Raw genomic sequence first — 6,000 nt, 5'->3', positions numbered from 1 at the left:
CTGACTACTCTACACGTCTGTATTGTCGACAATCGGCATGTCTGCCTATTGTCGACTGTAGTCTTACTGTATGTCTGTACTGTAGAAATTCAGCCTGCCTGATTGTCTTTTTTATCTTATGTTGACTGTACTTTTTGATGATACGTTTGTATTTTCTATGTTCAGAAGCCCAGGAAGACTAGAGGTACATCTGTGTGCTTCTAATGGGGATCCTTAAATAAATTAACTAAACTAAACTGGACTCTGTGGTTATGATCTGTGTTGTATTAAAATGTAAAGAGGGCACACTCTACTCTACCTGCTGTGGTCTTCTGGACTCTGTGGTTATGATGTGTGTTGTATTAAAATGTAAAGAGGACACACTCTACTCTACCTGCTGTGGTCTTCTGGACTCTGTGTTTATGATGTGTGTTGTATTAAAATGTAAAGAGGGCACACTCTACTCTACCTGCTGTGGTCTTCTGGACTCTGTGGTTATGATGTGTGTTGTATTAAAATGTAAAGAGGGCACACTCTACCACCTGCTGTGTTCTTCTGGACTCTGTGTTTATGTGTGTTGTATTCAAATGTAAAGAGGACACACTCTACTCTACTCTACCTGTTGTGGTCTTCTGGACTCTGTGGTTATGATCTGTGTTGTATTCAAATGTAAAGAGGGCACACTCTACTCTACTCTACCTGCTGTGGTCTTCTGGACTCTGTGGTTATGATGTGTGTTGTATTAAAATGTAAAGAGGACACACTCTACTCTACCTGCTGTGGTCTTCTGGACTCTGTGTTTATGATGTGTGTTGTATTAAAATGTAAAGAGGGCACACTCTACCACCTGCTGTGGTCTTCTGGACTCTGTGGTTATGATGTGTGTTGTATTAAAATGTAAAGAGGGCACACTCTACTCTACTCTACCTGCTGTGGTCTTCTGGACTCTGTGGTTATGATGTGTGTTGTATTAAAATGTAAAGAGGACACACTCTACTCTACCTGCTGTGGTCTTCTGGACTCTGTGTTTATGATGTGTGTTGTATTAAAATGTAAAGAGGGCACACTCTACTCTACTCTACCTGCTGTGGTCTTCTGGACTCTGTGTTTATGATCTGTGTTGTATTAAAATGTAAAGAGGACACACTCTACTCTACCTGCTGTGGTCTTCTGGACTCTGTGGTTATGATGTGTGTTGTATTAAAATGTAAAGAGGGCACACTCTACCACCTGCTGTGTTCTTCTGGACTCTGTGTTTATGTGTGTTGTATTCAAATGTAAAGAGGACACACTCTACTCTACTCTACCTGCTGTGGTCTTCTGGACTCTGTGGTTATGATCTGTGTTGTATTCAAATGTAAAGAGGGCACACTCTACTCTACCACCTGCTGTGGTCTTCTGGACTCTGTGGTGATGTGTGTTGTATTAAAATGTAAAGAGGACACACTCTACTCTACCTGCTGTGGTCTTCTGGACTCTGTGTTTATGATGTGTGTTGTATTAAAATGTAAAGAGGGCACACTCTACTCTACCTGCTGTGGTCTTCTGGACTCTGTGGTTATGATGTGTGTTGTATTAAAATGTAAAGAGGGCACACTCTACTCTACTCTACCTGCTGTGGTCTTCTGGACTCTGTGGTTATGATGTGTGTTGTATTAAAATGTAAAGAGGGCACACTCTACCACCTGCTGTGTTCTTCTGGACTCTGTGTTTATGTGTGTTGTATTCAAATGTAAAGAGGGCACACTCTACTCTACCTGCTGTGGTCTTCTGGACTCTGTGGTTATGATCTGTGTTGTATTCAAATGTAAAGAGGACACACTCTACTCTACTCTACCTGCTGTGGTCTTCTGGACTCTGTGGTTATGATCTGTGTTGTATTCAAATGTAAAGAGGGCACACTCTACTCTACTCCACCTGCTGTGGTCTTCTGGACTCTGTGGTTATGATCTGTGTTGTATTAAAATGTAAAGAGGGCACACTCTACTCTACCTGCTGTGGTCTTCTGGACTCTGTGGTTATGATCTGTGTTGTATTAAAATGTAAAGAGGACACACTCTACTCTACCTGCTGTGGTCTTCTGGACTCTGTGGTTATGATCTGTGTTGTATTAAAATGTAAAGAGGGCACACTCTACTCTACCTGCTGTGGTCTTCTGGACTCTGTGGTTATGATCTGTGTTGTATTAAAATGTAAAGAGGGCACACTCTACCACCTGCTGTGGTCTTCTGGACTCTGTGGTTATGATCTGTGTTGTATTAAAATGTAAAGAGGGCACACTCTACCACCTGCTGTGGTCTTCTGGACTCTGTGGTTATGATCTGTGTTGTATTAAAATGTAAAGAGGGCACACTCTACTCTACCACCTGCTGTGGTCTTCTGGACTCTGTGTTTATGATCTGTGTTGTATTAAAATGTAAAGAGGGCACACTCTACTCTACCTGCTGTGGTCTTCTGGACTCTGTGGTTATGATCTGTGTTGTATTAAAATGTAAAGAGGACACACTCTACTCTACTCTACCTGCTGTGGTCTTCTGGACTCTGTGGTTATGATCTGTGTTGTATTCAAATGTAAAGAGGGCACACTCTACTCTACTCTACCTGCTGTGGTCTTCTGGACTCTGTGGTTATGATCTGTGTTGTATTAAAATGTAAAGAGGGCACACTCTACTCTACTCTACCTGCTGTGGTCTTCTGGACTCTGTGTTTATGATCTGTGTTGTATTAAAATGTAAAGAGGGCACACTCTACTCTACCTGCTGTGGTCTTCTGGACTCTGTGTTTATGTGTGTTGTATTAAAATGTAAAGAGGGCACACTCTACTCTACCTGCTGTGGTCTTCTGGACTCTGTGGTTATGATCTGTGTTGTATTCAAATGTAAAGAGGGCACACTCTACTCTACCACCTGCTGTGGTCTTCTGGACTGTGTGGTTATGATCTGTGTTGTATTAAAATGTAAAGAGGGCACACTCTACTCTACCACCTGCTGTGGTCTTCTGGACTCTGTGTTTATGATCTGTGTTGTATTCAAATGTAAAGAGGGCACACTCTACTCTACCTGCTGTGGTCTTCTGGACTCTGTGGTTATGATCTGTGTTGTATGTAGAGGGCACACTCTACTCTACCACCTGCTGTGGTCTTCTGGACTCTGTCAGCTGGTCTTGTCCTGAAGAGTCTGAAGTCTCATCCAGATCAGCAGGAGACAGTCAGAGGCCGAGTGAAACCAGGACCCGTCTGCAGAAAACCTGTCTCTATGAACCAGTAAGCCCTTAAAATACTCTTACATTCACAGTAATTCACCCCTTAATTCATGATAAATCCACTTAAAATGAGTTTAGGGAGTAATTAATGGAAGAGATCCCATGAAAACCCTAAACTCCACTTCATGTTTGTCTGTTTACTTTCTATTTTAATGTCAAATACAGGGAGACTGGAACTTCCCCTTAAACTCAATAACCTGAAAACCTGGTACAATGTACAGGGAACAATATACCTCAATTCAACATCTCATACAAAATATGACAATTCATATGGTGGGTCAGAAAAACTAATGATATTAGCTCCATCAGTGTTTCCCATACATAAAGGAATTTGTGGCAGGCCGCCTCAAAAGGATTTTGACCGCCACAAAAAGATGTTGAACAAAAAAAAAAAAAAAATCTTCTACCGTGCACCTGAACGCAATATGCAAGATACCCGCTGAATAAGTGTCCAAAAAATGTTCATGTCATTCTGGCCAATACTTCTGTTATAGCATTTCAGTCTGGAATATGGAATATCTTTCAATAATCTATGATTTAGCTGCTAAATTGTCAAATACCGCCATCTGCTCGCTACCCAGGCACTTATGTATGTACTTAACCTAACTAACTTAACCTAACTAACTATCCGGTGTGCACAACACTGTCAGCCTAAACTCCGGCTGACACCCCAAAAACCTACAATCCGCTACAGAAAAATGTATATTGTTTGTTTATTAACTGGCCCCTCGCCTTCTATCATTTCACGAAAGTGGCAAAGCAAGTTGAGTATCCCTGACCTATAGGGAGAAATTTAGTTTGTCATTGTAAACCCACAGCACAGTAATGATGACATGTTCTTCATAGATCTAGCCTTTTAATTTTGCTCTTAAGCTTTCTCAAAGTACACCAAATTCATGCATTTTACTTTAAAATGTAAAAAAAAAAAAACTTGCGGGGGGCATGCCCCCGCACCCCCCTAGGGGGTCTGCGGTCCCCCACCACAAATACTCAAAATCCTGTGGGAAACACTGCTCCATCATATTAGTCTACTGTGGTAGCCTAATCACAAATGAGACACTTAACCATCACAGTTTCACAAGCTGCAAACCATAATTTACTTTGGAATGTCATTTTTTACATTGCTGTTTCTAGCAATCCAATGCCAAGGTTTATGGCTGAGAAATAAACATAATTCTGCACAGACAGACTTTGCCGTCACTGAACTTTTATTTTGTTTGGATTATCCTGGATGGAAAAACCTATGAGCTAAAAGCTATGGGTGGAAGACCCAGAACCAAAGTGCTGTGCTCCAGGAAAAATGTTTAGCTAAATGTTTGCGTTCCGTTTAGAAAACATGTGAGTAACTAGCGTTAGCTAAAAACAACAACACTTTGTTTGGTAATGTATGTCCATGCTTCTTATTTTTTCTCAAACTCGTAGCGACGGCCTACTGTTGCATTTCTGTGCGGGAAGGAAAACACTTTTCTCAGAGGTCACAGTTCATGTCATCATACCGTCTCTCTGTGACGTTCAGTATCATTTTCAAAATGTTGAGTACTTTTAATTATTGGTTTTAGTTTTTTTCAGTGCCCACCGGTTTTCTTAAATTACTTTAGGGGAGTCTAGTCTTTAGGGGGGTATAGTTTTTGACATTTCTGTCTGTATCTTGGGAGTTCTTTTAAGCCAGTGTGTTCTTCTTACAGGATAAGAGGAGGGACCCAGTTAAATAGGCTGGTAGGTGGCGGCCTAGGTGGACCAATCAGGTCACACTGCACCCTTGGCATCATAGTGTAATTGAAAACAAGCTGAATATCTATGGCAGGTATGGGCCTGAAAAATTACAATGCAGAAGAAATAGACAAAAAAGACAAAAATTATAGCAATAATGCAGATACAAAGTTCATACAACTTATACAACATACACATAATCAGTGATGCAAAATATATATGGTCAAGATATATGAAATAGGAAAATTTTAACTTCTGCATTGTCACTTTTCAAGCCCACACCTGCCATACCTATTCAGGTTAATTGTTTTCAATGATGATGCCAGGGTGCAGTGTGACCTGATTGGTCCATGGAGGCCTACCAGCCTATTTAACTGGCTCCCTCCTCTTCTGCTGGAAGAAGAATCTGATGAAGGCCGTTGGACAGAAACGTTATTCTTTTGTATAATAAACTTTTACTTGCAAGTGAAGACAGTGTGCGGGAGTGCTCCTTTCTCTGACGCACCTGTCGTGTTTAGGTGTGCAAAGGTTTTGCTCCTCCACGCCAGTGTGTTCAAAATGTGATAGAAACTAGTTACACGTGTCTGCTATTAAATGCTGTAGCTGTTATCTCTGCAACACAAACAGAAAATGCATGCTTTAGGCTCAAACACAAGGAGTGAAATGTTACAATTCGCCTCATAGTCTGGGTTAGATGTAACATGCCATGGGCTGAAATGTAGCATTATGAAATAAGGATTTTGACAAACGCTTAATGTATTGAAAGCTTAGTTTTTATTAAACACATTGATTGAACAACAGTTTTATAATTAGATAAGAACTGGGTGTAAGTTGCATTACTGTTTGCTTTCGATAGAACTTGAACGCAGCAGTTCACTTTGAGCACTGGAGGTACTTCGTTAGGAGAGCAGTGAGAGCTTTGGCGCTGTTGTTCCAGGACACCAATTTGCAGCAGAGCCAAGGTTGCTATTCCACAAAGTACAGTCATTTAGTCTGGACTCCCTTTTGACAGTGAAGCCAGCAGTCTTGAACGTGCTCGCTCTTCTCTCC

The sequence above is a fragment of the Poromitra crassiceps genome, assembly GCF_964638095.1.
Source record: "Poromitra crassiceps genome assembly, chromosome: 16".
Lineage (NCBI taxonomy): Eukaryota > Metazoa > Chordata > Actinopteri > Beryciformes > Melamphaidae > Poromitra > Poromitra crassiceps.
This window is presented reverse-complemented; position numbering follows the sequence as displayed.